This window comes from Zingiber officinale, chromosome 1B, assembly GCF_018446385.1.
Source record: "Zingiber officinale cultivar Zhangliang chromosome 1B, Zo_v1.1, whole genome shotgun sequence".
Taxonomy (NCBI): Eukaryota; Viridiplantae; Streptophyta; class Magnoliopsida; order Zingiberales; family Zingiberaceae; genus Zingiber; species Zingiber officinale.
The window spans coordinates 49,365,091-49,387,993 of NC_055986.1; positions in this window are offsets into that span (position 1 = coordinate 49,365,091).

Below are 22,903 nucleotides of genomic sequence, written 5' to 3' on the forward strand. Positions count from 1 at the left end.
ACAACTTCGTTTCAGTACGGCATTCCATCCGCAGACAGATGGGCAGTCAGAGCGGACCATTCAGACTTTGGAGGACTTGCTGAGGTCTTGTGTCATGGACTTCAGAGGCAGTTGGGAGGACCACCTGCCCTTGGTGGAGTTCGCCTACAACAACAGCTATCATTCGGTTATCCAGATGGCACCGTTTGAGGCGTTGTATGGTAGGCCTTGTCGTACACCCATCCTCTGGGAAGAGGTCGGGGAGGCCCAGTTGATAGGACCTCAGAGAGCTCAGCAGGATGCAGAGTTAGTTCGCACTATCAGACGGAGGATGTCAGAGGCTCAGGACCGTCAGAAGAGTTATGCTGATCAGAGACGGAGACCCCTGGAGTTCTCCATTGGTAATCATGTATTTCTTAGAGTTTCACCCACGAAAGGGGTGAAGAGATTTGGTCTCCGAGGTAAGCTAGCTCCCCGATATATTGGACCGTTCCAGATCTTGGAGAGGATTGGAGCAGTAGCTTACCGTCTGGCGCTACCACCATCTCTAGCTGGCATTCACGATGTATTCCACGTATCTATGCTGAGGAGGTACGTATCCGATCCGGCACATGTTCTGTCAGATATATCTATTCCTATTCAGCCTGACGATACTTACGAGGAGGTTCCGGTATGGATTCTGGACCGTAGAGAACGTCAGTTGCGGAACAAGACAGTCCGGCTGGTTAGAGTTGGTTGGCAGCATCATTCTGACGAGGAGGCTACTTGGGAGCTGGAGGATACGATCCGAGCTCGATACCCTCATTTGTTTACTTGAGGTATATGGGTTAGGGTTTCTTTCAGCATTTTTGCTGTTGGTTATAGCGAAATTTGGGGACCAAATTTTTATTAGTAGGGGAGGATGTGAGATCTCGGAAAATTTAAATAAATAGGGTTATTTGAGAAATAGCCTTACAGAATTTTTCCGGAATTTTTAGAAATTTTCTGGGAATTTTTCGGAGCTCGTATGACGAGTTTTGAGGGGATTAATTTCGGGTACGAGTTAAGCCTGTTTGGGATACCCATTTAAAAGAGGAAAGGTTTTAAATATAAATTCCTTTTCCTTTTAATTCCTTTTCCTTCCCCCAAACGCTGACTCTTCACCCAACCCGAACACCTTCTTCCCCGATCTCCCCAACTCCTCTCGACCTCTCTTTCTCACGGACGAAGCACAACCGAGGGTTCCGGTGATCGTCAACCTCGACGGAAACTAGTGGGATCAACGGAGCCTGACGGTGCCGAGGAGCTGGATCTGATCAGGGGGTTCTGTCCGGCGGATTTGGAAGCCGATCTCCTCCTACCCGACCCTCTCCTTCCTCGATCTCTCTAGCCTTCGTCGCCGATCCTGAGGAGCTCATCGCTGGATCTCGACGGTGCCAAGGAAGACCGGGCTGCCTTCGGCCGAAGGGTCTCTGCTCCGGTGGTGCTTGCGGCCGATCGCCGAAGGTGCGGCGGCTAGGGCACAGTGAAGGACCAGATCTTGCGTCGACTCCCAACCAATCGCCTACCGAAGCTTGGAGAGGTGCCCTAGTCCGGATTTGTATCACTCGATCGCCGGCGTGGGTAAGCCAGCCTTAACCGAAAGCCCCTCTTCTGAAATTGCCTCTTGATTCATCACTGGATCCTTGTTGATTCAAGGGTTTAGCTAGGTTAGGGTTCTTCTTCTGGATTTGAATCTTCTTGTGCTGGATTCTTCTCTGATCGAATTGGTCATCTTATTGTGGTTGGTTTAGGTTTTGGTTGGAGATGATGGGATCAATTGAGTTGCCGAGCAAAGGCTTGAAGGTTTATTGTGTGATCCATGATCTCCATTGATTGAACCCTTCTTGATCCGATCAGGAGGTGAGGTCTGTGCTTGCTGTGGAGTTTCCTTGGTTCCGGCAGCTACTCCATTGAGCAGAACATTTTGTTCCAACATCAACAGGGGGCTGTGAGGTTAAGGTATGGTGTAGGATTTTTGATTGGGTAGTAGATCATATTGAATTAGGGATAATTGGTTTACATGATCATATGTGGATTTATTTTGTTTAGAATTTGTCTAATGGAATGATTAAGGTTAAGGTAATTAACCCTAATCAACTATTGGATTTAGTTTAGGTTAAGATTACTAATCTAATTGGTGATTAGGGATTATATAATTAACCCTAATTGACCGATAGATTTAATTGGGTAGATTAAGGTTGTGTGATTAGGGTTTTGCCCTCATTTAGTATTAGGGATTTTATTTAGCTATTCATTTGGATTTAGCTAAATAAAATGTATATATTGTTTGATACAGGACTTTGATTCGAGACAGGCGTCTCGACGTTGACTTCTGATTTGGGATTGTACCTTCTATTTGAGGCGGGTACCCTTTGACTTATCTCTTGATAGTGTCTTTTGATATGTGCAGTTTATATATATACTTGCTAGTGACTGGTAGATTTAGCACTTCCCTGGTTATAGATTATTCGATACTTATAGACGGTTACTAGTGATTGGTAGTTCAACACTTCCCCTGGATTTAGGTTTAGTTGATACCTATCACATGCTTCATCTGCTAGTTGCTTTACTTCAGGATTGGATAGTTTATCTCTTGCCATGTGTATATATGTTCATAGAGGTGGATATCTATAGTGCTCTACTCTACTGGATTAGTTGCTTTACATGTGTGATACATGCTCTTGGATTCATGATACTTACATCATTGTATATGTGATGTCTTTGGATTTTTGCTGTTTATATCATGTTTATATATATGCGTTTACCTTTTGGGCACACACATGTATGGAGGAGGCTATGTTCAGGTATGACATACTGTAGCCGCATGCACCATATCGCATGATTGCATGCTGGGCGATTGACGACTCCATTGTTGTTGAGCTCGTCGGCCGGCTACATGGACCTCTATACACGTGACCACTGCATGGGTAGTGGCACAACACTTAGGGTGTGTATGGTAGGTTGCTCTGCAGTGCTCCGCTGGTCCGCTCATGGGTAGTGTGACTGCAGCGTGGTAGCAGACGGGTCCCTCCCCGTCATTGCGTACCGGGAGATGAGAGCATTGCGCTCCCTCACTATGTTTGAGGTAGGAGGATAGGTGTACTCCGACAGCATCCCGTCCACTCGGTCACTCTTCAGGGGCAGTGATGGCAGAGTGCACGGTGTCACAGCCCTACCCACTCGGTCTCACCATTGTGTGTGAGATGGCTGACTGGTTGACAGGGGTGACCATGTCATATTGCATCATATGCACGGATTGCATTCGTTATGATTGATGCATTTTGGTGATTGCATATGATTGACATGCATACAGGATACATGCTTTTGCTCTGACTATCTTTGTCTGTGTATGTCCACAGTTATTTGTCCAAGCCTCGCAGGTGAGTACAGTTTATTTCAGTATCGCATTTCTTATTATTTGTGCAGTAGACTGTGTTACATGCCTATTGTTGGTTACTGCATTTTATTCAGTTATGCATATGTGTTATACTGATAGGAGACTGTACTATAGGCTTTATGGTTTAGGAGGCTGTACCTTAGGATATTACTGGTAGTTATATATTGTTGTACATGTCTATTGGATTACCTGCTGAGTCCTTTGAACTCACCCCGTTGTTACTATTTTTCAGGTTGAGGCCGTCGGGAGATATTCCAGTCGCTAGCCCCATTATCGCGAGGATTTTCGTTGTCGGATTATATTTTGCTTTTGCATCTTATATACTTGTATTGTGGGTTTGTATTGTGGACATTAAACATTCGGGTTTACTACTATTGTTTTCCGCTGCAGATATTTTCCGTTACTTCGTGGATTGGGTTTTCTTCGATGTAGTGGAGTAGGATGTTTACATATATCTTCGAGATTCTATATCGTCTTTCCTTATTGTACTGCGTGGATTGATTATATGTTGAGTTATGTGAATGTTGATATAAACTGCGTGGTTTGTTCTTATTGTATTGTATTGTTCCGGCCGTGTGTGGCCGAGGTATGGAGATATATGTATACTGAGCTTCATATTGTCCGCCGTACAGGGGAGATGCTGCCGAAATTTCTTCGGACAGGGACTACCTGGGGGCATGACACTTCTGGTGATAAGGTATGGTCCCACATATCTGGGACTTAATTTTCCCTTCTTCCCAAAATGCATTACTCCCTTCATGGGAGCCACTCGGAGGAACAATGTATCCCCCACTAAAAACTCTAAGGGTCGACGCCGTGTATCAGCATAGCTTTTCTGGCGGCTCTGGACTTTCTCTATCCTCTGGTGGATCTGCTGTATAGCTGCTGTGGTATCCGCTACTAGATCTGTCTGAAGTTCTAGTTCTTTCTGTTCACCACTTTCATACCAGCTGATTGGAGATCTACACCTCCGCCCGTAGAGAGCCTCGTAGGGTGCCATACCGATAGTGGTCTGATAGCTATTGTTGTATGCAAATTCTGCTAAACACAGATATTTACACCAACTTCCCTTGAAGTCTAGGGCACACGCTCGGAGCATGTCTTCGAGTACCTGATTTACTCGCTCCGTCTGACCATCTGTCTGAGGATGGAAAGCTGTGCTAAATTTTAACCTGGTGCCCAATGCTTACTGTACACACTCCCAGAAGTGTGACGTGAATCTACTGTCTCTGTCTGAAATCATGGTCCGTGGAACCCCATGCAGTCTGACAATCTCCTTGAGATATAACTGAGATAGCTGCTCCATGGAGTAGGATATCCTGATAGCTAAGAAGTGGGCTGATTTAGTTAATATGTCGACTATTACCCAGATGGCATCAAAACCATTCGTGGTTCTGGGTAGTCCCACTATGAAATCCATGAAAATATCCTCCCACTTCCATTCTGGAATCTGAATAGGCTGCAGGACTCCACCTGGTCTCTGGTGTTCTGCCTTGACCCTCTGACAGGTCAGACAGGTACTGACATATCTAGCGATGTCTCTTTTCATCCCAGGCCACCAAAAACGTCTCTTTAGGTCTTGGTACATCTTGGTGGAACCAGGATGCATCACATAAGGAGTCCTGTGAGCCTCATCTAGGATCTTCCTCCGTAGTTCCTTCTGATCCGGAACACATAGTCTGTCACCAAAATACAATACCCCACTATCAGATACTCCAAACTCTCCACTTTCTGATTCTGCTAACCCTTGCTTGATTTTCTGAATTTTAGGGTCCTGACCCTGAGTTGTCTGGATGTCACCAAGCAGGGTAGATGCTAATGTCATAGTAGAGAGCTATCCAACTATAAGTTCGAGACTGAAATCTGTAATTTCCTTTTGTAGGGGCGGTGACATGGCTGCTAGGGATAGTAAGGTGGCACTGGACTTCCTGCTAAGTGTTTCTGCCACCTTATTGGCTTTTCCTAGGTGGTAGAGGATATCTATGTCATAGTCTTTGACCAGCTCGAGCCATCTGCGCTGTCGCATATTCAGATCCTTCTGGGTGAAGAAGTACTTCAGACTCTGATGATCTGTATACACTCTACACTGAGCTCCATACAAGTAATGTCTCCAAATTTTGAGGGCGAAGACTGATGGATCAAAAGCGCTAGAGGGGGGGTGAATAGCGCTCGTGGCTATTTTTAGCGATTTAAAACATAGATTATAAGCGCAGCGGAAAGTAAATGAAAACACACAAGACACGAGTGTTTTACTTCGTTCGGAGCCTATCTCGACTCCTACTCGAAGGCCCGCGGTCAAGGCCCGCGGTCCTTGACCGCTTTCGGTGGGCAACAACTATAAATTCAAACTATTACAAGCTAGAAGCAATTACAGTTAAGAGCAAATAAGAAAGTTTTACCAACGAACAAGACAGTAGAAGAGCATTGGAGGTTCAGTTCGTTGTTGCAGCAAAGCGTTGTCGAAGCGTACGGAGCACACGAGAGCACAAGACTTCTGTTCGGAATTCGATGTCCTGAGCTGCACCTCGAGGCCCCTTTTTATAGCTCTGCAAGGTCTAATCCAGATCCCCAAGTCTCGGGATTAGATTTGACCCGAAGCGGATCGGTCGACCGATCCCTACGTTCGGTCGACCGATCAGATGATCTCCACTGCATCTGATCCGTCCATCCGTCGCTCCGCTTCGATCTGGTCAAACTTTATCCCTGGATTCAGTCGACCGATCCCAAGGTTCGGTCCACTGATCAGTCTCCTCTGACCCGCACACCTCGGCTTGATCCAGTCGACACCTATCCCAGGTTCTGTCGACCGATCCCGAGGTCCGGTCGACCGATCCCTGGTCGAACCCGGTCCAACTTCTGGAGATCTGATCTGGTAGCTTGAAGGTTCGGTCGACCGATCCCGGTCAGTACTAACCCTGCACAAAAGTGTTAGTTTCCTGCAAAACAGAGTTAGAACACAAAAGATAATAAACAAATGAATTGACAGCCTTCGGACTATCCGGGTCTGACTTCGGGTTTCCTACCAGAAACCCTAGGTCGACCCGACGCCTACTGTTCCCTCTACGGGGAACGCGTCCTCACCTACTCCACTCAGGAGATTTACCTGATGCCAGTCCGGTCCTCTAGACCGACTGGACTTTCCGCCTAGGGTTACCACCCCTAGGACCTAGGGTTACCGCCCCCTAGGGTGTTTCTCCACCTAGGGTTACCACCCCCTAGGACCTAAGGTTACCGCCCCTTAGGGTTTTCCTCCACCTAGGGTTACCACCCCCTAGGACCTAAGGTTACCGCCCCTTAGGATTTTCCACTTGCCTAACCGCAGTTAGGACTTTCCTGCACACTTGTTTAAGCTCATTAGATAACAAAACAACTTAACTTGAACCCTTTGACATAATCAAAACATCGGTTTGATCATCGGATGCTTCCCGCACCAACAATCTCCCCCTTTTTGATTATGATAATACAGTTCAAAGTTAAGTAAAAGTATGACAAAATTTAAATATGAAATTATTAAGAAATTTAAACAAGAGCATGAAAAAAATTTGTAAGACTTATGCTTGTAAGACTTATGCTCCTCTTTAAATTCTTAATTTCTTTAACTTTGACTTTTCTATTCTTATGCTGACTTTTCTATTCTTATGCTCCTCTTTATGTTTAAATTCTTAATTTCTTTAACTTTGACTTTTCTCTCCCCCTTTGACATAAATCAAAAAGAATATCAGGAAGAGAAAAGAATAATTAGTTTAAGCTACCCCTGAAGAGTAGCCATTATTTAATGTCTTAGTGTTTCACAAAGAATTGTTTTACATAAATTAGGAAATGCCTTGGAAAATACTTAGTGTTTTCAAAAAACTTAGCAAAATTTAGCATTTGAAAATCATTACTTTGGTAAACTCTTAGCTAACTTTGAAAAACCTTTTGTGAAGAAATATATAACTTAGTTAAATTTGAAAAAGGCTATAGAAGTCACTTAGCTAAATTTGACAAGAAGTTTTAGCTAAATTTTAACAAGTCTTTTGAAGCTCAATTTGAAATGGTTTTGAAAATACTTAACTCATTTTCAACAAAAATTAGCTAAACTTAATCTTTTGAAACTAATTGTTGTTTGAAAAAAAATGAGTTATATAAAAAAATTTTGACAAAACACTTAAAGGTATATATATATATATTTAAAAAAACTTTGCTTGAGTATTTAACTTTAAAAGGATTTTCATAAAAGCTTAACTTAAGTACTTAGCTTTGAAAAACAAACTTAAAAGATTTGGATAATTTTAGTGCTTAGTTTTGAAAAATGATTATCTGAAAATCCAAGCTTTTTAAAAATAATGTTAATTCAATATCACATCTATCATAATTTTAAGTCAAGTCAAAAATAATTTTTAAAAAACCAAGTCAAAGATAACTTTTAAAAATAAGTCAAAGATAATTTTTATTTTACAAGAGAACTAGCTTGAAAAGAAGAATTCACTCCCCCTTGATTAATGTTTTAATAAATTCTTAGGTTCTTTTAGTCCAGGCATGAGTCACGTTAAATAGTTGTTAAATTATTTAAATTATTTTGATCAGGTATCAGAGCCCTAAAGTGTATGTAAGCTTAAGCTTAACATTTCCTTCACCAACTCTCTAACCGTTAGCTACTTGCTGATTGCCTAGAGGGCAACAGCTTTCACTTGGTTAGTCAAGTAAAGTCATTTAGTCCAATTAGATTTGACTAAGGCTGGAAGACTTGACTTAATTACTGTTAATAAAGTATTTAACGCCCAGACTCATATTGATGCACAGTAATAAGCATTCTTGAGTCCGACTGTACCCTATGCATCTCACATCATTTTATGTTTTACAAACACACGCAAGGTATACCTAGGTGTTTGTGAGATGCTCTGGCTTAAATCTAGGGGAACAAGATTTCTAGGGTAGATCCTAGGCTAAGTCATATTTTTGAAAATTCTAAGAAAATGGGATTTTAAAATCATTATTTTTCCTAGATTTTGAAAAGAATAAAAGAACGAGTTTTGAAGTAAGACAGTGAGTTTTGAAAAATTAATATCTATTCTACCCAGCACATTCCTATTTGCCTTCTAAGTGAGCTGAACTCAAGTTCAGGTAAGGGCTTTGTGAAGATGTCAGCTAGGTTAGATTTTGACTCAACATAGTTGAGTTCAATATCACCCTTAGCTACGTGATCCCTTACAAAGTGGTGTTTCACTTCTATATGTTTAGTCCTTGAGTGATGAATTGGGTTTTTTGTTAGATTTATTGAGCTTATATTATCAATTGAGATTTTAGTTTTATGATACTCCAGTTGATAGTCTTTAAGGGTATGCATCATCCATAGCAACTGAGATGTGCATTCATCTAAGGCTATATATTCAGCTTCTATGGTAGATAAAGCAACACAGTGTTGCTTTCTACTTGACCAACTTACTAGGCATTGTCCTAGAAATTGACAGCTACCACTTGTGCTTTTTCTATCTAGCTTGCATCCGGCATAGTCTGAGTCAGAGTAGCCGGTTAGGTAAAGGATGCCAGATCTAGGGTACCATAGTCCTACATTTAGAGTTCCCTTAACATACCTAAGGATTCTTTTGACAAGGGTTAAGTGAGACTCTTTTGCACAAGATTGGTATCGTGCACACATACCTACTGCAAAAATGATGTCTGGTCGACTCGCAGTTAGGTACAGTAGACTTCCTATCACACTTCGATAGTATTTCAAGTCTACTGATTTACCTTCTAAGTCTGAGTCAATTTTAGCATTTGTAGCCATTGGTGTATTGATTATTTTTGAGTTTTCCATGCCAAATTTTCTAATTAATTCCTTAGCATATTTAGTTTGATAAATATAAATTCCATCTTTAGTTTGTTTAATCTGTAAACCTAAGAAGAAATTAAGTTCTCCTACCAAACTCATTTCGAATTCATTTTCCATAAGTTTGGTGAAGTCTTTTAGAAATTTAGAGTTTGTGGAACCGAAAATAATATCATCAACGTAAATTTGGGCTATAAAAATGTCATTTTCTAAGGTTTTTATGAAAAGGGTTGGGTCTATTTGACCTTGGTTAAATCCTTTTGATATTAAGTAATTGGACAGACGTTCATACCAAGCCCTAGGTGCTTGTTTTAGTCCATATAGGGCCTTTTTTAATTTAAAGACATAATCTGGTTGCTCTAAGTATTCAAATCCTGGGGGTTGCCCTACATACACTTCTTCTTTAATAAATCCGTTTAAAAATGCAGATTTTACGTCCATTTGAAATAGCTTGAATCCTTTGTGTGCTGCATAGGCTAGCAACGTCCTAATTGATTCAAGTCTTGCTACTGGAGCATAGGTCTCGTCATAATCTAACCCTTCTACTTGACTGAATCCTTTAGCTACTAACCTAGCTTTGTTTCTAACTATTTCACCTTGATCGTTTAATTTGTTTCTAAAAACCCATTTAGTGTCAATTATGGATTTGTGAACTGGTTTCGGCACTAATTCCCAGACCTGATTTCTTTCAAATTGGGCCAATTCTTCTTGCATTGCTAGAGTCCAATCTGGGTCTGGTAGGGCTTCTTCTATGGTTTTGGGTTCGATTTTTGAAATCAAGGCTATTTGGCTCTAGTTTCTATAAGATGATCTGGTTCTGACTCCTACGGTTGGGTCACCCAAAATTTGGTCAGATGGGTGGTTTGTGCTTGTTCTAGTTGGTCGTATACCACTTGAGTTAGTGATTTGTTCTTCAGATTCAATAGGTTCAGGTTGAATTTCGTCAACTTCTCTGTTTATTGGGTTAATGTTTTCTGTATTTTCATTTTCATTTATTGTGTTGGGTAACTTATTTTCTTCATCAAATATTATATTTATTGTTTCTTCTACTTTTAGGGTATTTTTGCTATATACTCTATATGCTCTACTGGTTGTTGAATATCCTAAAAATATTCCCGGGGTTGTTTTTGATGTAAATTTCCCTAAGTAGTCTTTAGTGTTCAAAATGAAGACTTTACACCCAAATACTTTTAAATAGTTTAAGTTGGGAATTTTATTATAATAAATTTCATAGGGTGTTTTATTTTGAAATTTGTTAATTAAAATCCTATTTTGAATGTAACATGTTGTACTAACTACTTCAGCCCAAAATTGATTAGATAGTTTATATTCGTTTAACATGGTTCTAGCAGCTTCTTGTAGGGTTCTGTTTTTACGTTCTACTAAACCATTTTGTTGAGGGGTCCTAGGGCAGGAGTATTTATGTTTGTACCCATTTATTTCACAAAATTCAGTAAAGTTGTGATTCTCAAATTCTCCTCCATGGTCACTTCTTATTCTTTTAATTTTAGTATCTTTTTCATTTTCTGTTAATTTACAAAAATTACTAAATATTTCAAAGGTTTCATCTTTTGTTTTTAGAAATTTTACCCAGGTGAACCTGGAGAAATCATCTATTATAACTAAGCAATACTGGTTCTTGCTTAGTGACTTGGCTCCGTGTGAATCAAATAGGTCTAGGTGAAGGAGCTCAAGTAAACAAGTAGTCCTACCTAGATTGGTTGACTTGTGGATTGACTTGGTTTGTTTTCCTTGTTGACACGCATTACAGATTGAATTTTCAATAACTTTTAGTTTGGGCAGTCCTCTGACTAGTCCATTTTGACTCATTCTTGAAATGAGTCTTGTGTGAGTGTGACCCAATCTCCTGTGCCACAACTCAGTTTCCTCTTGTTGTGTTAGAAAACACTTTATTGAGGATATTGGTAGATAAATAGTGTAGACATTATCTTTCCTTGTGCCCTTAAGTATGATTTTTGGATTATCAATATGTTTGACTATACATTCGGACTTGGTAAAAGTAACTGAGTAACCAGTATCGCATAATTGGCTTATACTTAATAAATTAAAATTAAAATTTTCAACTAGTAACACTTTTCGAATAATAAACTCGGAGTTAAGTTCGATATTACCTTTTCCGATTACTTTCAGTTTTCCATCGTTGCCGAATGCAACTGATCCTAGGTTCTTTAGTTTTAGCTTAGTGAACTTCAACTTATCTCCAGTCATATGTCTGGAGCATCCACTGTCCAACACCCATTGATCCAATTCCTACACATAAAGTAGTTGATGGATCAAAAGACAGTTTGATTGAAGTAAGTCCTTAATTTTGCATCCTACCCAATCTGAGTTAATAATTAGTTAATTCTATTGAAGAAATAATTTTTTTTTTTGAAAAATGTTTAAGTTTGAAAAATATTTTAAGTTTTTTTTTAATTTTGAAAAAAGTAGTTAATTTTTAATTTGTAAAATATTTAAGTTATTTTTAATTCCTTAGTCATCTCACCCGATCTAAATTTTCAATCAGGGACTCCTATAATTTTTGTGAGATGAATTGAGATTCAATTTAAGGAGTATGTTTAACTTTATGTTAGATTCAGGATTAGCTTTGGGTTTAACAAGTAAGCATTCTTTGGATAAACTTCTGGGCTATGGTGAGTCACAAGGAACTCATTAAAGTAACCATGCCTTCGAGGTTTTCCAAATAGTCCTACCCATTGAACTTAATACTAAACCTTGGTCTAACTAGTTAGGATCCATTTAAGGGTAGCTTCGGTTAGTTCCACTTGGCCAAATGCACCAGGTCGAAGCCATATCTTCCTAGACATGCGATGCCCAAGCTTCCCTAACGTACTATCATCCAAAAACTTCACCAGTACTGTGGATCAAGTTAAACCTAGCTTATTTTATCTGACTTAAATTACCTTGCCGGGTAGTCTACTCTTGTTTACCCATTTCGGGTAGATTAGTTGCGGGTGCCAGCTATTCTGGATCTTCTTTCTATTTTCAACTGAATTTTGAATGTTAAGTTTAATTTTGAATTTTTTTTTAATTGAATTTTTTATTTTAATTTCGACTTTTTAATTGAAGTGAATTTTTTTTTAATTTTAATTGAATTTTTTATTTTAATTTCGAATTTTTAACTTTGAATTTTAATCGTTTTAGCTCCCCCTGGATCATAGCCTCGATATGGTCTATCGAGGTAATGTATTTGATCCTTGGGAACCCAATATTGTCCGAGTCCAATTTGTTGGTGCAGTAAGCATCCGACGATCGAACCTCAGTTTTGATAATGGCAAAGAGATTCAAAATTAAGGTTCCTTGTTATCTAACATGGTTAAATAAGGTTTCAGGAAAGTCCTAACTGCAGTTAGGCAGGGGAAAATCCTAAGGGGGGTAACCTTAGGTCCTAGGGGGTGGTAACCCTAGGTGAAGGAAAATCCTAAGGGGGGGTAACCTTAGGTCCTAGAGGGCGGTAACCCTAGGTGAAGGAAAATCCTAAGGGGGGGGCAACCTTAGGTCCTAGGGGGTGGTAACCCTAGGTGGAGGAAAACCCTAAGGGGCGGCAACCTTAGGTCCTAGGGGGCGGTAACCCTAGGTGGAAGAAAACCCTAAGGGGCAGCAACCTTAGGTCCTAGGGGTTGGTAACCCTAGGTGGAGAAAAACCCTAGGGGGTGGTAACCCTAGGTCCTAGGGGGTGGTAACCCTAGGCGGAAAGTCCAGTCGATTAGGAGGACCGGACTGGCATCAGGTAAATCTCCTGAGTGGAGTAGGTGAGGACACGTTTCCCGTAGAGGAACAGTAGGCGTTGGGTCGACCTAGGGTTTCCGGTTGGAAACCCGAAGTCAGACTTGGATAGTCCGGAGATTGTCTATACTTCATTTATCATGTTTATTGTGCTAACTTTGTGTTGCAGGATAGTGTTTGGGACTAACATATCTTGCAGGTGCAAAGGAGCAACCTAAAGCCTCGGATGAACAGTGTCCGAGGCGCCTCCATGGAGCTTGGAGGCGCCTCGGGTGCAAAAGCTGAGCTGGCTGCGAAGCAACACTAGAGGCGCCTTGAAGCATGCAGAAGGCGCCTTGGAAGGCGCCTTGAGTGAGGTTTAAGGTGCCTTAAGCAGATGAACTTCGACCAGATCAGATTTGATCCACGCGGAAGACCAGGCAGCATGGAGGCGCCTTGAACACCCTTTATAAGGGGGTTTCGACTAGCACTTCAATCAATTAAGTTCCAGGCCTTCTTCCTTCAACGTGCTGCTAACAAAGTCATTCCGAAGTGCTGCTGCAACATTCCGACGACCTGGAGCTTCGTTTTTCTCTTCTTTAAGTTGTCGGTACAAAGTTATTCTAATTACTGTTACAGTTGTAATTTGTAATTCTTATCGAGCTTATAGTTGTTGCCCACCGGAAGCGATCAAGGATCGCGGGCCTTCGAGTAGGAGTCGCCTCAGGCTCCGAACAAAGTAAATCTCTGTGTCCTTCTGTTTGTGTTTGTTTGTTTTAATTCCGCTGCTTTAATTACTCTAACGCTGTTTTCGATTCCGATACGTAAAAAATAGCCACGAGCGCTATTCACCCTCCTCTAGCGCATCTCGATCCAACAATTGGTATCAGAGCGGGGTCGCTTTGAACTGGTGCAACCACCATTCAAGCATTTTTCGTGGCTTTGATTTTTTCCCTCCAAATCTGCTTTTGAAAAATTAATTTTCATCTTTTCACCATTGGTTGGAATTAGCGAAATATTGCATTTTCAAAAACTTGTGGTAATATTTTTTTTAATATTATTTTAATAATATTTTATTATTTTTTTCGAAATTCCTGAATTACTATCTTTATTGCTCTCCCGCACTACTAATCCAAGACTAAGTCTTGGAACAAGTTTTATTGTGTTTATTTTACAAGATTCCTTCTAATGGCCTACGAAGATGGGTACAACTCCACATGCCTACCACTGCTGTCTGACGAGAACTTCAGATACTGGAAAGACCAGGTGGAGCATCAATTAAAGACCGAAGCAGAAATATGGACCATAGTCCATATTGGATTCACTCTCCCCACCAAAGAAGGTGTACTCATCACCTGTGACAAGTGGGATGCACAAACAATAAGGACATTCGAGGCAAATGCAAAAGTAACTTACATTCTCCTATGCGGACTAACAAATTCAGATCTTGATCGAGTTGGAAAGTTCAACAATGCTAAGGAGCTTTGGGAGAAAGTGCTCAAGATTTATGAGATCCCTTCAGAGTTAGAAAATCGAATAGAACCTGAGTCCAAATTTGAAATTGAATCCTCAGAGTCAACCTTCGAACCAAACTCAGAAGAATCAGAGCAAACTGATATCATAGCACTGATGGCCAAAGAAGAGATATTTGAATCTGAGTCAGAATTTGAAATGGCAACAGTCAAGGGGGAGGATCCTATCACGGATCTAAAAGGTAAAATTGTAAATTCAAATTGTAAATATCTCATAATCTGTTTTAAGTGTAGGGAGAGAGGGCACTATAGAAACGAATGCCCCACTCATAAGACTCGACCAGCACAATCGGAGGAGAAGGAGAAAATGATCAGGAGAGGGAAGAAATACATCAAATGCTCCAAATGCAAACTAATGGGTCACTGCAAAAGACAATGCCCAGAAAGAAGACCCAAGAATCCAGAGGGAGAAATCAAGGTTAGTACATTTACATTATATGAAAATCCAGTTTTTGCAACACATGATCGCACTAGCTTAACTAATCCTGCTTGCTCTAGTATAGATTTCTCTTCAAAATTAGATATGCATGCTAATAATGTAATGAACAAAATTAATTCAAATAAAAATAAGAAATTAACTCTTAGAAAAGTATAAATACAAAATAATATTTTAAAAGATAAAATTGATAAATTAGAGAAGATTGTTAATAATTTAGTCAAATCACGAAATCTAGACTTGGGTTATAAGTCTAAAGTAAAACTTAAACAGTACAAACCAAGTTATAATCAAGTAACTTTTATTTATTTAACTTAATAAAACGTAAATCAATAACATAGGAGGAGGTTCCAGAATAGCTGGCACCTCCGAAATTAATCCACCCGATAAGGGTAAATAAGAGTAGATTACCCGGCAGGGTAATTAAGGTTAGATTAAAATGGGTTAAGTTTAACTTAACCAATGGTACTGGTGAAGTTTTTGGATGATAGTACGTTAGGGAAGCTTGGGCATCGCATGTCTAGGAAGATATGGCTTCGACCTGGTGCATTTGGCCAAGTGGAACTGACCGAAGCTACCCTTAAATGGATCCTAACTAGTTAGACCAAAGTTTAGTATTAAGTTCAATGGGTAGGACTATTTGGAAAACCTCGAAGGCATGGTTACTTTAATGAGTTCCTTGTGACTCACCATAGCCCAGAAGTTTATCCAAAGAATGCTTATTTGTTGAACCCAAAGCTAAACCTGAATCTAACACAAAGTTAAACCAAACCCTTAAATTGAACCTCAATTCATCTCACAACAATTATAGGGTTCCCTGATTGAAAATTTAGATCGGGTGAGATGACTAAGAAATTAAAATTGATTTAAAACATAATTTGAAAATTATTTTAAAAATTATTTACAAAATTCATTTCAAAATTATTTTAAAAATTCTTTACAAAATTCATTTCAAAATTATTTTAAAAATCCTTTCAAAATTCTTTTCAAAATTATTTTAAAAATCCTTTCAAAATTCATTTCAAAATTATTTTAAAAATCCTTTCAAAATTCATTTCAAAATTATTTAAAAATCTTCTCAAAATTAATTTCAAAATTATTTAAAAATCTTCTCAAAATTAATTTCAAAATTATTTAAAAAATCTTTTCAAAATTCATTTCAAAATTATTTTAAAATCTTTTCAATATTCATTTCAAAATTATTTAAAAATATTTTCAAAATTATTTTAAAATCTTTTCAATATTCATTTCAAAATTATTTAAAAATCTTCTCAAAATTAATTTCAAAATTATTTAAAAATCTTCTCAAAATTAATTTCAAAATTATTTAAAAATCTTCAAAATAATGGTCACTTATTTGGAATTCTAACTGATATTTTCAATGCTGTAAATTAAAGTAAACTCCATCTCACACTCACTCATATGCTAAACATGCTTGTTAATCTAGAATGAGTGAGATGTAAAATTAGGAAAATAATATTTTTACCCTCTCATGCTTGAACTCCTGAACTCAAAAATTTACTAAGGCATTAATTAAGGGGGAGTGATTTTGAGTCGGTTTTAAAATTAGTTTTTCTTTTAAAATTTTTTGACTTGACCTTAAAATTAACAACTATTTTTGGCATATCTTCGAAAATTCAAGCTATTTTTAACTTAGCTTTAAAATTAAAATTATTTATGACCTAACTTTTAAATTATCTTGGCAAGATATTTTCTCAACGCAATCATTTTTAAGCTGAAAACATAGCTAAGTATTTTCAAAGTTAGCTAAATATTTTTTTTCAAAACATTTAGCTAAGTACTTTTTAAAGTGTTTAAAACAAAAAAAAAATTTAGCTAAGTGTCTCTCAAAGCAATTGTTTTCAAATACTAAGTTCTGCTGAAAAAGCTAAGTATTTTCCAAAGCATTCTCAAAATTTCATCAAAATAGTTTTTTTTTTTTGAAAAACTAAATCTTTTTGATATCACAAAAAATTTACTAAGTTACTGTTTAAAAGATAAAATAACTTTATCTCAGCTAAAAGTATCTCTCAAACTAAAGGAAGAATTTTGCTTTCAAAATTATGATTTCACCTAGCTAAAAGTCTTACAAAAGTATGCTTAACCCTCTATTTTTCTCTTTGAAAGATAAGATTGAAAATCATCTTTGAAAGTTAAGCTAAGGCCTAGATTTTCTTCACTCTCTTGGGTATTTTGATATATGGCAAAGGGGGAGAGTAGTAAGAAATTCAAAGAAAATTATAAATTAAAATTCAAAGAAAATTAAAACGAAAATTTTGTTGTGGATGTGCCTATGCTTTATTTATGCCTGTGCTTATTTATGCGCATCTCTATTGCATTTTTACTTAACTTTGAATTTCGATTTCCATAATCAAAAAGGGGGAGATTGTTGGTGCAGTAAGCATCCGACGATCGAACCTCAGTTTTGATAATGGCAAAGGGATTCAAAGTTAAGGTTCCTTGTTATCTAACATGGTTAAATAAGGTTTCAGGAAAGTCCTAAGTGCGGTTAGGTGAAGGAAAATCCTAAGGGGGGTAACCTTAGGTCCTAGGGGGTGGTAACCCTAGGTGAAGGAAAATCCTAAGGGGGGGTAACCTTAGGTCCTAGGGGGCGGTAACCCTAGGTGGAGAAAAACCCTAAGGGGTGGCAACCTTAGGTCCTAGGGGGTGGTAACCCTTGGTGGAAGAAAACCCTAAGGGGCGGCAACCTTAGGTCCTAGGGGTGGTAACCCTAGGTGGAGAAAAACCCTAGGGGGCGGTAACCCTAGGTCTTAGGGGGTGGTAACCCTAGGCGGAAAGTCCAGTCGGTTTGGAGGACCGGACTGGCATCAGGTAAATCTCCTGAGTGGAGTAGGTGAGGACGCGTTCCCCGTAGAGGGAACAGTAGGCGTCGGGTCGACCTAGCGTTTCCGGTTGGAAACCCGAAGTCAGACTCGGACAGTCCGGATACTGTCTATACTTCATTTATCATGTTTATTGTGCTAACTTTGTGTTGCAGGATAGTGTTTGGGACTAACGTATCTTGCAGGTGCAAAGGAGCAACCTAAAGCCTCGGATGAACAGTGTCCGAGGCGCCTCCATGGAGCTTGGAGGCGCCTCGGGTGCAAAAGCTGAGCTGGCTGCGAAGCAACACTGGAGGCGCCTTGAAGAAGGCAGAAGGCGCCTTGGAAGGCGCCTTGGAAGGCGCCTTGAGTGAGGTTTAAGGCGCCTTAAGCAGATGAACTTCGACCAGATCAGATTTGATCCACGCGAAAGACCAGGCAGCATGGAGGCGCCTTGAACACCCTTTATAAGGGGGTTTCGACCAGCACTTCAATCAATTAAGTTCCAGGCCTTCTTCCTTCAACGTGCTGCTAACAAAGTCATTCCGAAGTGCTGCTGCAACATTCCGACGACCCGGAGCTTCGTTTTTCTCTTCTTTAAGTTGTCGGTACAAAGTTATTCTAATTACTGTTACAGTTGTAATTTGTAATTCTTATCGAGCTTATAGTTGTTGCCCACCGGAAGCGATCAAGGATCGCGGGCCTTCGAGTAGGAGTCGCCTCAGGCTCCGAACGAAGTAAATCTCTGTGTCCTTCTTTTGTGTTTGTTTGTTTTAATTCCGCTGCTTTAATTACTCTAACGCTATTTTCGATTCCAATACGTACAAAATAGCCACGAGCGCTATTCACCCCCCTCTAGCGCGTCTCGATCCAACACAATTTGATTGATCAGGTTGGACTTGGCAACCCATGCTTGGACCATTTTTCTATTTATTCTTTGTATGAGAGATAAATATGACTTATATTTCTTTTTAGATTTGTATCCTAGTCCAGTTCTATTGTAGATTGCCCCTTGTGTTCCAAGAATCAAGTCAAGATTCTTGGATCCCAGGGAGAATCGTTCTAAGGTTGTCTTCAAATCCTTGACTTGACTTTTCAGGTTAGAATTCTCTTCCTCAAGTTTTTGAACTTGAGTTGAGGTTCCAGTCTGAACTGGATCAGTCAAGGATTCGTTATTTGTCGTTTCTTTAAGGAGTGTTACCTCCTTTAGAAGCGACTTGATTCGAATTTGAGACTTAGCTACTTTATGCATTAAATAATTAATTAAGCTATATAAACGATTTTCACTTACAGAGGGGTTTGGCCCTTCGGAAACGAATGCGGATCCGTGGCTTCTCTCGGACTCGGCTTCCGATTCATCCTCGCTTCCGGATTCGTTGTTGTAGTCTCGGGCTGTCAAAGCAAGAAAGTTTGTTTGCTCGAGTTCTTCGTCGTCGGATTCCTCGGAAGAAGACTCGTCCCATGTTGCCTTCAATGCCTTCTTTCTCTTTGGTTCTTTGGCTCCTTTTGGTTCGGGCAGTTTGCCTTGATGTGCCCTTTCTGATTGCACCCGTAGCAAGTCACTTCGAATTTGACCTTCGAGCTTGGTTGGGCTTCTTTGGACTGGATAGCTTTTCTGACATCCTTTTTGTTGAAGCCCTTCTTTTTGCAGAGTTTCTTTACCAGGTTGACTATTTCGGTTGTAAGCTCATCGTCGTCTTCCGAATCTGGTTCTTCTTCTGACTCAGGTTCGGTTCTGCGCTTCATCTTTGATTCACGCATTCTTCATGTTCCTGCAACTAAAGTCAACCCTTTCTCGGTCGGGTGTGCATTAGTCTGTTCATGAAGTTCGAATTCTGCAAAAAGTTCATCTAACTTGATAGTAGATAAATCCTTAGAAACCTTGTAGGCATCTACCATGGATGCCCACAAGGTGTTCCTCGGAAAGGTATTTAAAGAATACCTTATGATGTCCCGGTTATCTACCTTCTGTCCAATTGCATGAAGACCGTTGAGCAGATCTTGAATCCGGGCATGGAGTTGGGCAGCTGTCTCACCTTCCTGCAGTTTGATATTAAACAATTTATTGAAAATTAAGTCTCTTTTACTTACCTTGGTGTCGGACGTCCCTTCGTGAAGTTCAATGAGCTTATCCCACAGCTCCTTGGCACTGCTGAAAGGGCCGACGCGGTTGAGTTCTTCTTTTGATAGGCCACACTGGAGGGTGCAGGTCGCCTTGACATTGGCTTCCACCTTCTTAATCAGAGATGCATCCCAGTCCTCGTATGGTAGTGGTTTGCCGATGCTATCAGTTGGTAGTTGGAATTCGGTTTTGATAATCATCCAGACTTCAAAATGAGTCTGGAGATATGCATCCATCCGACCCTTCCAGTACCCGAAGTCATCTCCAGTGAATAGAGGGGGGCGGGCTGTACTGTAGCCTTCTTGAAGGGCCATTTTAGATCAACTAAAAGAAAAAAATAACAAGGAAGTTCTAGGACTTGGTCCCGGCTTAGTAGTGCGGTATAAAAAATAGACCACGAACTCGGGGGGTGTTGCACCAACCTCGAGCAGAAAGCTAAATCGAGAAAATAATTAAAATATAGCTATAAAGCCAAATTCTAATTGACTCCGAAAAGAAAACTGAAAATACCACGAAAAATTATTTTGAATGGTGGTTGCACCGATTCAAAATGACCCCGCTCTGATACCAATTGATGGATCGAAAGCGCTAGAGGGGGGGTAAATAGCACTCGTGGCTATTTTTAGCAATTTAAAACACAGATTATAAGCGCAGCGGAAAGTAAATGAAAACACACAAGACACGAGTGTTTTACTTCGTTCGGAGCCTATCTCGACTCCTACTCGAAGGCCCGCGGTCCTTGACCGCTTTCGGCGGGAAACAACTATAAATTCAAACTATTACAAGCTAGAAGCAATTACAGTTAAGAGCAAATAAGAAAGTTTTACCAACGAACAAGACAGTAGAAGAACGTTGGAGGTTTAGTTCGTTGTTGCAACAGAGCGTTGTTGAAGCGTACGGAGCACACGAGAGCACAAGACTTCTGTTCGGAATTCGATGTCATGAGCTGCACCTCGAGGCCCCTTTTTATAGCTCTACAAGGTCTGATCCAGATCCCCAAGTCTCGGGATCAGATTTAACCCGAAGCGGATCGGTCGACCGATCCCTATGTTCGGTCGACCGATCAGATGATCTCCACTGCATCTGATCCGTCCATCTGTCGCTCCGCTTCAATCTGGTCAAACTTTATCCCTGGATTTGGTCGACCGATCCCAAGGTTCGGTCGACCGATCAGTCTCCTCTGACCTGCACACCTCGGCTTGATCCAGTCGACACCTATCCCAGGTTCGGTCGACCGATCCTGAGGTCCGGTCGACCGATCCTGAGGTCCGGTCGACCGATCCCTGGTCGAACCTGGTCCAACTTCTGGAGATCTGATCTGGTAGCTTGAAGGTTAGATCGACCGATCCCAAGGTTTGGTCGACCGATCCCGGTCAGTACTAACCCTGCACAAAAGTGTTAGTTTCCTACAAAACAGAGTTAGAACACAAAAGATAATAAACAAATGAATTGACAGCCTTCGGACTATCCAGGTCTGACTTCGGGTTTCCTACCGGAAACCTTAGGTCGACCCGACGCCTACTGTTCCCTCTACGGGGAACGCGTCCTCACCTACTCCACTCAGGAGATTTACCTGATGCCAGTCCGGTCCTCCAGACCGACTGGACTTTCCGCCTAGGGTTACCACCCCCTAGGACCTAGGGTTACCGCCCCCTAGGGTTTTTCTCCACCTAGGGTTACCACCCCCTAGGACCTAAGGTTACCGCCCCTTAGGGTTTTCCTCCACCTAGGGTTACCACCCCCTAGGACCTAAGGTTATCGCCCCTTAGGATTTTCCACCTGCCTAACCGCAGTTAGGACTTTCCTGCACACTTGTTTAAGCTCATTAGATAACAAAACAACTTAACTTGAACCCTTTGACATAATCAAAAAACCGGTTTGATCATCGGATGCTTCCCGCACCAACAAAGACAACTGCTGTAAGCTCAAGGTCATGAGTAGGGTAGTTCCTCTCATAGTCCTTGAGTTGTCTGGAGGCATAGGCGATCACCCTGCCATTTTACATCAGTACTGCTCCTAGTCCCAATTTAGAGGCATCACTGTAAATATCAAAGCTGTCTGTGTTTTCTGGCAGAGTCAGAATGGGAGCACTGGTCAATCTTATTTTTAGCTCGATGAAGCTATCCTCACAGTCCTCTATCCACTGAAATTTTTTGTTCTTCCTGGTGAGAGCTGTCAGTGGGGAGGCTATCCTGGAGAAATTCTCTACAAATTTTCTGTAATAGCCTGTCAGGCCCAGAAAGCTTCTGATTTCATTGGCATTCTTAGGTCTTTTCCAGTTACTCACAGCCTCTATCTTACTGGGGTCTACCATGACACCATCCTTGGAGATGATGTGACCCAGGAAGGATACCTGATTGAGCCAGAATTCATATTTCGTGAACTTGGCGTACAGCTGGTTTTGCTGAAGGGTCTGCAGTACTATCTTCAGGTGCTCTGCGTGTTCTTCCTGAGTTCCGAAATAGATAAGAATGTCGTCGATGAACACGATAACAAACTTATCTAAGTATTCTCTGAATACTCTGTTCATGAGGTCCATGAAAGTAGCTGGAGCATTCGTCACGCCAAAGGGCATGACTACGAACTCATAATGTCCGTATCTGGTCCTGAAAGCTGTCTTGGGTATATCACCTTCTTCAACACTCACCTGGTGATATCCCGATCTGAGGTCTATTTTAGAGAACACTGCTGCTCCCTTTAGCTGATCAAACAGGTCATCTATCCTGGGAAGAGGATACCTGTTCTTAATCGTGACTTGGTTTAGTGCCCGATAGTCTATACACAGGCGCATGCTCCCATCCTTCTTCTTCACGAACAATACAGGAGCTCCCCATGATGAGTGACTAGGGCGTATGAAACCCTTGTCGAGCAGCTCCTGTAGTTTCTCCTGAAGTTCCTTTAGTTCTGCTGGAGCCATGCGGTAGGGTGCTTTGGAGATGGGATTTGTACCGGGGACGAGTTCTATCTCAAATTCAATCTCTCTATCTGGTGCTAGACCCGGTAACTCCTCAGGGAAGACTGCTGGGTAGTCACATACAACTCGGACCTATTCTAGCTTT